We start from the raw sequence: 10,426 nt of genomic DNA on the forward strand, positions 1-10,426 counted from the left end.
TTTCACACAATTTAACTTATTCGTAAGAAATAAGCTGTGGGTGTAAAGTTTCAAATTTGCTAATAACTCTTCCAATGGAAGATGGAAAACAAGAAGATGTAAAACTATGTGATGATGAAATGTTTGTTGGCTGCAAAGTTGGCCTTCAACTATGGTGGTTACAGAAAAATGTGATGTGTATATATAGCTTTGGAGTTTTGGCATTGGAAGTCATGTTTGGAGACATCCGGGGGATTTCATTTCCTCCATGACAATGATGGTGAGATCCACGTAATATGCTCAAAACATGATGGTGCAAAGGCTAACATCTCCATACGAAGATGTAAGAGTGGTAAGATTAGCACTAAAATGCGTAGCCGTAAGTGTTGATCCAAAGTTGGGGACAACAATGAAGGAGGTGTCTCAAGTATTCGCTAAGCGCCCACCATGGTTGACAGTGCCGTTCCTCTCCATTTCAGTTCAGCATCTCATGTATTCAGATTGAGCTTATGCCATTATGTTAATTGTTATAGTTGTAGTTTTGTGTTTTTCTTTCACACACAACAAAGTGAAAACAAGAATTGATCTGAACCTTTTAGTTATACATTATAGTGTGTAGCAATCAAATTCTAGAATAAAAATTATGTATACATCCTACATAACAGGTTAATGATTATGTACTGTAAAATCTATGTGCAAACTATGAAAATATATGTGATGGATGTTGTGTTTGTTGCTAATCTTTCCAATTCTAGCATAGAATTGAAGGCGTTGATGGATTTTGGATGGCATTATATCAACTCCACTGCTCATTACTGTCATTGGAAAGGCATCACTTGTGATGATCATCATGTCCGCATTGCAGATGAGACTAATTTTACTTAAAACCAAGCTCTTTTATGACAATTAATTCAATAAATATAACACAACTACTAAACACAATGAAATCAAGTAGTACTAATATTCGTTGCACGCATATGAGTTGTCTTTTATTCGTCAAATTCCTCAAAAAGCATGGATCCACGAATCTGAGAGGATGAGTGTGAATCCCCTGCACGAGAAAAATGAATCCAGTAATCGCATTGTGAGCAGGAGAAAGCCGATTGATCTTCCAATCCTCGAATGATTTGGTTGCAATACCCACACCTCTGATTTGGTTGCCCTCCATTGCGCCCGGAACCTGACCCACCTGACCCACCGGACGGACCTCTACTGTACGCCGCTGCACAGCCACAATTCCAGATCACCCGCCACCAGCCCCGCTACATAGCCAACCAACCACCGCTCTCAACCCTCTCATCGCTGGACCAGTACGGTCAGGCCGCGCGTGTGACCCATCAGCCCAACACGCTTCAGCAACAGCCGCGCTATCAGGCGTCCTATTCTTCAGATGTGCTTCCGCGAAATCCCTACACCGGATATCACTCGGAGCAGCCAGATTATCACTCGGAGAAGCCCGAATATCAGCCCCTGCACCAGCCACTGCGCCCGCCCACCTGTTTGGTCCCGCGGGGACTGTACACGCAGCACCGATACCCGCCATATGAACAATCGCTACCACGGCAGCCTACCTATTTGGAAACGCCGGATCTGCTCACATCGCATGGATACCCGACATATGATCAGTCACCCCCAGTGACGCAACCGCAGGGCTCGCCCTCCTCCTGGTGTGCACCAAGGCGCGACCCCCTAACTATAGTGGATGTTGATGTTGGCTATATGACACTTCCTTTTGGAGAAGAGGCTTGGATTATGGCTTATGAAATTGACGACCCATTTCGCCGCACAGAAACCGCGACGGTCCATGCTGCGGCTGTCCTGCCTCACGCCACTATCCCGCCTCTACCAGCTGCGGTATCTCTGTCTTGCAGCCTCAGAGAGCAAATTGGAGAGGGAGATGCACTATTAGAATATGGAAAAGATGATGTATTTCTAAAAGCTTCATCACTTTCTCGACATGAAGCTTCAGAGGGCATTCAAATTGGGCCGTGTCAGCAGATCAGCGGCGAGGCTGTAAAAACAATTGCAATTTGTTGTCCACAACGGAGACAGCTTGGAATCTCAGGAGTTCAAGAAGTGGACGTAGGTGCTATCAATGCTTTAGCAGTACATTGGCAGAATTTGGGGGGATTTTTGAAGGAAGATAATCCGGACTACCGTGAGCTTCTCACGATGCAGGATTCCTTCAGATACACAGAGGGTGTTGTTACTGAAGTTGTGAAAGTTGATGATGTTAGTAAGGAGGCTCCTGCTGTAGCTGATGAAGAAAAGATTGTTTCCCGAAACCAAGTTGGAGAGAAGGAATGTGAGCGTAAGAAGATGCTGGAGGAGAAACAAACGACTCTACATCGTACAACTGAATACCTTGGCACTGCTCGTGCTGTGCGAGGCAACACTAATAGCTATGATGGCTCAGCTTTGCGAGCCCTTCTGTGTGGACCGACAAGAATCTGTTGGTTTTTTGATCCTATTAGAGATGGAATGTGTCTTCACAAAATATGGAGTATGAATGATTCCAATTGTGTACTTGGGGTTTCCAATGGTGCTGCATTTGTTACCGACCGAAGACATTTTGCATTTGATCCAGGGGGATATCTTGCAAAGTTGTTTTATTTGTCAAAGCTTCTGTTGTCAAAGCCTCTTGTTGATAGCTGGTGTTCCTTGCCGGTAGTCGAGAACAATTTGGATGGAGAAGTTGCTCATAAGTACTCTGTCTACTCCATAGCCAACTGCTACCGGGCTCTGATAGATCCAATCTCTCGAGAGCACTATGAATTTGGGTATCTTGATGGTAGGCTTGGTAGGGAGTGGTTTCAAATTGGATTTGCCCCTCGTGAGTTTCTTCTCTTTATTGATGGCAGTTTTGTGTCTAGTTTCTCCACACTAGTTGCAATTTTGGGAGTGGTTAAGAGGTTGATGAGTTTTCTAAGTGAGATCGGGCACGAAACCTATGGATTAGGAGGTGTAATTTTATTTCGAAATGGTCAAAGGAACAATTGTGATGTTTATGTAATGCATCTCAAAAATGCGGAGGATCTACTCTTTTTTGGATCCAAGGAAGACAACCAGGTTTCAGGTGCATCTCATTGGGTTGCTCAAGAAGAAGTAGAAGAGGAGTTGATATTGCAGAAGATACCACTTCAGAAAATGATGGTAGTTATAATGGAAAAATGTGTTTTTACAGAGAACCACAAGTTCCAAAAGGATGGAGTTGGTGTCGGATTGCAGGATCCACATGTTTCCTACCACTATACATTTGATCCGGGAGGAAATAACTCGCCAAAGCTTCGAGTTTCAACACTCTTCGTTGCTTTATGGTTCTCACCTTGAGGGCAAGGTGGATTTTAACCGTGGGGGAGTTGATACGAGTATTTTACTAGGAATATCCCCACATATCTTTTATATTGATTTAGCATATCTTTCCCATATTTTCTATATATGATCTTTATTTTCTTGCTCATTAAGTTAGGCTAGCTTATAAATAGGAGTATTTGTATCCTTCTCATGCATTGAAGAAATACAATTACCTTTATCTTATTTTTACGCTTTATTTCAATTCGGTATTATCTTGGTTTGATCGACGGGCAAAACTCCCGCGACTACCTCGTCTACCTTTTTATCCCCCGACGATCGCCTCTGCGACGCCGGAATCTTGTTAAGAGAAATCATCTCTTAACAGTTTGGGGGCAGATATAGCTGGCGTTATGGTTAAGAAGCAAGGGTTGCTGGCATACTATGCAATCAATATATCGGGTACTAGCACTAATGGAATAAGCGAGAATATAAGGTTGAGGATTAGTGGGGAGCGTGATAGCAGTAGGCACTATGGTGCAGTCTTGATGAATCCAGAAATCACATTGTTGGCACGAGAAGAAGAAACCATCATGTCTCTCCCCACAACCATCGCACAGATACAAAATCTGTCTACAATGAGCCACGAGTGGGTGAGGTTGATGGCTCTTGTGTTTGGTTTTGATCTCAACACCAAACATTGCAGCTGCAGCCAAAGGATGCATTTCGAAATCGCAATCCTCACATTTGTAGGTGAAATTGGGACTTCCTTCTCGGATATGAAGGGTGTGGACTACATTACCCGGATTATGATTGGGATGGATAAATTCTTCCAGTAATTTGTGTGCACACGATTTGTGAAGGAAAAAATCACAAGCAACAATGGTGCAAGTGTAGGAAGGAACAAATAGAATTGGCAAACCACAAATTTTACAAGAATGATAGTTATCAGAAACATCCACTTCAATATCATCTACTAGAAAGGAAGTCAATGGATGAGGATGACTGAAATGCCTATCACCCTCCATACCTGTCATTCAAAAAACAGAGAGAGGTGTTAAAACATACTAATAATTAATGTTACTATCACATTATATTTGGAATATAATATTAATCATACTAATTATATTTGGTTATATGCATAATTCTATATTCAATTAGAACACAAAAAAAAAGAGAGATTAACTAAAAAATATCAACCTATGGTAAGACTGTCTGAATATTTTCCCTCTTCAGTGATGCAATTGAATGTGTTGTATTTTATGCAATTAAATGTTAGTGAGCGACAGCCAAAACTTCGAATATATATACTTGTTTTAGATGGATTAAAAGTATTAATGAAGGATGATGCTACTTCCACAAATCATGTACAGTATATACTTTGACTTGATTAGTCGGCCAAGAATATCAATCACTTTACTCAAAATGTCATGTTGTTGGATTTATTTAATTCAAACCCTTCAAAATTATTTTTTCAAGTATAACTAATTGATGTTGAGTGTTGACATTAGATGATGAAGTGTATCTCAGGTAGTAAGACCTTTCGCCCCCATCTAATAAGTCGGAGATTCTAAGTCATCGCGTGGATAGATGGAAATATTAATAAACCTTATCGAAAAGAAAAGTTAATATGATTTTTCAATTTCACTCTTATTATTTGATAAATTTGTAAAATTAAACCGCGATTTTCTAATATCACATGATATAAGAGTCGGATTATAATATACTCCCTCCGTCCCAGATTAAGAGTCATTTTTTTGCCATAAAAATCTGTCCCAGTTTAAGAATAACATTTAGAATTTTTCATATTTGGTCATACAATTTTACCTCATTGTTCATCAAAATTATATCAAAATGACATTATCTAAAAAAAAATAAACCAAAACCGAAAGAAAAAAAACTTAACCTACCCCAAAAAGCCAAAAAGGACCCACCTTCAACCAACTCATTTCGTTTATTACACACTCCATCATCTCACTTCACTTATTATACATTTCAACTCTTTCTTAAAATCCGTGTCATAACTATATCTAACTCCTAATATGGGACGGAGGGAGTAATAGGATATGGGAATGCTTGCGATCAATTGTCTTATATTTCTACGCCACTGATATTTTTCTTTAATCTATACGAGTAATTTAAAAAATCACGTTCCCTTGTTCCTTTCGAAAATCTTGTCCATATTCGATCTTCGGTAATAAGTCAGGCGTGTTACATATTTTTCACTTCATCATAGAATACTCTTCCATTTATTGCTAATACTCTTTTTTATGAGTAGGTACTTAAACTTGTAGCCGAACCAAAAGTATAATTCTTTTCAAGCAACAAATGAAAGTGTGTACCTTTATTCTCCGACTTGACAAACACTCGATAGTATTGCCATTGTTGACCAAGTAAATTTTTTTAAAAAAACTTGAAAGATATTAAGAAATGCTAATTAATTAAGTACCATGTTTGCTTGCTTCTTAGATTTAGTATATACTAAAAGAATAGCTAAAGTTGTACGTATATGGGAAATAAATATTTTTACTTCTTCTATTTCAAGAATGGGGATATTTTTAGTAGTCCGCACATTTTTTTATTTGGTGTGTCCCGTCAATTACTGAAATATTCTCTTCTTACTTTTCTCTCTTTTACCATTATGATTGACTAGAAACATGTAGTATAATATATCCGGCCCACTGACTTTCCTAGGTAATTTTAATGTGGTCACTTGACAAGAAATTATATACATACGATAAAAATATGCATCACAAGCTATAAAGGCACAGTCATCCGTGTGCTCTAAGAAGTGCTTAAATCTTAAGTACTTAGTTACCTGAGTGCATATTTTCCCCGTCCCTACTTTGACGACTAATAATACTTCCTATGTCTCTGAAAAGTATGAATATTTGATTTGGCATGTGTTTTAATGTATAATTGGTAATGTAAAAGAGATAGATAAATGTTAAAGTAAGTAGTGTCAATGAAAAGTAGATTCTACATTAGCAATGTAATGTAATGGTATAATACAATTTCTAAAATAATACTCCCTCCGTCCACGAATAAGAGTCTTGTCTACATTATTCTCTATCTTACTTTATCATTTCTCCATTTTAACTATTTATTATCATTTTTATAAAACAAGTGCAAAAAAGTGAACGGGACTCTTATTCGTGGACGGAGGGAGTACTATTATAAAAGTTTGTAGTAGATGCTAAGAGTAAGGGACTAATTAAACTTTATGGTCCATGTCAGGAGTAATTCGTTTAAAACCGCAAATTCTGCATCTTTATTCCAAAGAAAGGGAAAAACATTCGATAATATTATTTGGCATGGTCGACCAAGTAAAGAATTATATAATCCTTAAAGATGCTAATTAGTCCATTTGCCTTTCTCCGTAGATTTGGGATATACTAATGAAAATTTTAATTTCTTAAGTAGTACATATATGAGAAATATTTTTGTACTTAATTCTTCTACCTTAACAAATTTATTTTTAATTTTAAAGTCTGTGAATCAGATAATTAAGTTCGATGATTACACAACAAATTACAAAATTAGACAATTAAATTTGAAGCAATATTACACGACAAAATGGTTACAAAATAAGGTCTTATATACTGTATTACATGCATCACGATTGCAGCCCTCCTATTATACATAGAGACATTTCGATCAGCAACATACTCTTGGATTCAGAGTTTGAAGGTTGATTATCTGATTTTGGTACAACTAGATTGTTGGATCCAGATTCGTCCAATCAAACTCTGTTAGTGAATTATACTCCCTCCGTTCATATCCATTTATGGTATCCTTTTTCTCCTTTTGTACTTTTATTATTAATGGATCCCACTATCCACTACACAATTTCAACTACTTTTACTCCTTCTCTCATATTTACCAATTATGCATTAAAACACGTGCTCATATTAAATGTCCTATTTCTATAGAACGGAGGAAGTATCGTACATATCATTTTCCTCAAATTCAAATCAATGGGATAGTTAGGAAAAAATGTTAGAGTGAACTACAAAAATAGTCCCTGGACTATGCATTTATCTCGCCAGACAACCCTGGACTTTAAAAATATCCTCAGACAACCCTGGACTAAGCGTTTATCTCAAAATTGGTCCTTTTTCACTGTTTCGTACCGAAACTATCCTTTTAGGGGTTTGGGCATTTTCGGAAGTTCAAATAATTCACTTTTTCAGTTGTCAGGGCATTTAATAATTGTGCAGGTCAGGTTGTCTCCCTATATTAATAACTCTCTCTCATTCTCTCTCTCTCACCTTCTCTCCTCTATCTCTCCTCTCTTCCCTTCTTCTTCCTCCCCTTCCTTCCTTCCTTCTGCAAAAGTCGAGAAAACATCTCGACTCAAGAAAGAAATAAAAATGTCTTCGTTGTCTGATACAAAATCGAGTGATGGGGGAGGCGGGACTGGTTGTAGGTGGCTCCGATTTGAGTACGAAAATTGTTTGTGCCAGCAAAGAGCGATTCTCAAAATCGTTGTCGACCCAATAAAGGAATCTAATGGAATGTTGTATTTCGTTTGCGAGAAAAAGGGGAAGATTGGAGGCTGCAAGTATTTTCGGTGGTGTCATCCCAAGTGTGTGGATTTTGAAGGCTGCAATTACTTGGTTGAGCATGGTGGGCGTGAAGACAAAGTTGGAAGACAAGATGGAGTTGATTCTGAATTATCTCCAAATCGTGTTGAAGGTGGAAGTAAAGTTAAAGATTGTATTTTGGTGTTATTTGTTGGGTTTTCGTTGTTTGTTTCGTTTGTAGCCATTATGGTGAGTTTGATGAAGTAGGTTTTCACTCGTAGATTGCAATTTGTGGGAAAAAAATTTGGTGAAGTAGTGCGTGAAAGTTGGGGAAGAATTATAGTGTTCAAATCAATGTAATTTGATTTTGATTTATGTGCTCTAAGTACCGAATCTTAAGTCTTAATTTTTGAAGTTTCAAGTTTGTTTCGGATATTTCTAAATTGAGTAATGAAATTAATCATGGCATGAGTGAATGGTTTTTTCTTCAATGGGTATGAAATGGATACGACATGTACTCATCGAAAAAAAAAACAGTTCACTAGTTAGAGAATGGGCTGGAGATGTTACTGAAATGAATCTTGTTGAAATAATATCGGATGTAGTACTCGACTTAATCAACACAAATAATATCATATGAAGTACTAGGACAACAAGGAAGAAATAATATCATATTTGATACCCAATAAATAATATCATATTTGATACCTGATAGTTGTATCCGGTGTAGTCCCAAATTTAATATCATATTGGGTTTGAAGAAATATCAATTGCAGTCCCTAGTAGATAGGGATGTCAATCGGGCCGGCCCATCGGGTTTCGGGCCAATCGGATACGGGCTAATCGGGTTGTGATTTCTTTCGGGTTATTAAAGTTCAACCCTAACCCTAAAAGCTCGAGTTTCAGGCTAGCCCAGCGGGTTAATCGGGTTGCTACCGATAATATTAACATGCGATCAATCCAATAAAATTACTAATATTCATACAATGTAAAACATTTAATTGTGATATATTTGAGATATGTGCTTTAACTCAATCATAAACATGATCAAATACTAATATTTGAGATATTTCGTAGAATTTAAATGCATGTTTTAGAAATTTAAATATTTTTTTAGTGAATTTGAAGTTTTCAATTTATTTATCAATTATTATATTAATAAAAATTCTATATATAATTTGGTCGTCGCAAGACGGCTAATTGAATTGGCCTTGCAAATGGTGTATTTGGTGAATGGCATTACAAATACTGAAACTTTATGATTTTGTTGGTGTAAATCACATACAATCTGTGTTTCTAACCTTCACTATTTGGGTTGCAACTCCTTTTTGTTTGTTTTTGTCCATAGAATAGAAAGGGATGTGCAGATCGATGATGATTTTGGTATGCATTTATGTAGGATTGCATGCATAACTTAGGAGTACTGATGTACTTAAACCTTCATATGTTAAAACTAATATCTTTTTGTGGCATCCACTATGGCCAGATTACTACTAGTATGCAGTATGATATTATTTTGTGTAGTAGTGTTTGCAATCTTCAGATATTAGTACCAAAGATGATATTATTCTCTGAAATGAATGTGACCGAGAATCTGATATTACAATTTCCCTTTGTACTAAAGATGATACTATTTTCAAAACCAAATATGCATTAGTTGATAAAGATGATATTATTTTCCAAACCAATTATGATATTAGTTTCGAACTGATATTGGTATTGTATATGATATGTCTAATTCGATCAGTACCCAGTGATCATCCAAATATGCGTTCAAATCATCCAACTTCCAACGAACTCATTGAACTTATTGAACCCTACATTATCAACCAATATAAACACCTACACAACCCAATACATACGCCTAAACACAAAAAAATGGAGAAAAGCAGAAATCCAAACACACACATTGGTGGAAAAAAGTCTGAAGAAAAGCTGAGAAGTATCTTTGCAAGGCTAAAGCGTCCCAAAATGCAAACGAAACTAGATTTCCAGCATTAGTTAATTGCCAGACGTTGGACATTTCGAGTGAAAATGCTTATTTCATACTTCTACTTCGGACAGAGTGGTTTTCATATTCTCTTTTTTATTCATAGAAAGAGTAAAAAAAATCAAAGTAAAATATCACAACCTTCAAACCTTCAAAATTAATAAAATTCCCAACTTACACCTTACAAACACATAATCAAATAAAATTCACGCCAACATAATATTTCCCCAAAACTCACTAACTGCAGTCTATCTACCAAATCAACTTCGTCGGCCTCTCCCCCAACTCCCACCTTGGCGCCGAATCTGCCAAACCAAGTTAAAAACTACACAATTCGGATAACACCACCGAAATTAAACCTTTGCCCTTTTTCTACCAACAATCCATTTTAGTTGAGATGTTGCATCGACTTTTGCAGAATAAGAGAGATGGAGGAGAGAAGGTGAGAGAGAGATGGAGGAGATAGATACTTCAGAATCAACTTCGTCTTCTATCCTAACTTCGTCTTCTATTCCAAATTCGTCTTCACGCCCACCAATGCTCAACCAAGTAATTGCAGCCTTCAAAATCCACCAAAAATACAACATTCTATTTGATTTCTTTCTTGAGTCGAGATGTTTTCTCGACTTTTGCAGAAGGA

General features: G+C 37.2%; 1 pseudogene; it reads right to left on the bottom strand.

Annotated features, from left to right (window-relative positions):
• Window positions 1-3,644: 3,644 nt before the first annotated feature.
• Window positions 3,645-4,330, bottom strand: LOC148930779 (uncharacterized; annotated as a pseudogene).
• Between the last annotated feature and the right edge of the window lie 6,096 nt (window positions 4,331-10,426).

Source organism: Salvia hispanica, chromosome 3, assembly GCF_029641045.1.
Source record: "Salvia hispanica isolate PSC_SH4W2 chromosome 3, Shi_PSC_v1, whole genome shotgun sequence".
Classification (NCBI taxonomy): domain Eukaryota; kingdom Viridiplantae; phylum Streptophyta; class Magnoliopsida; order Lamiales; family Lamiaceae; genus Salvia; species Salvia hispanica.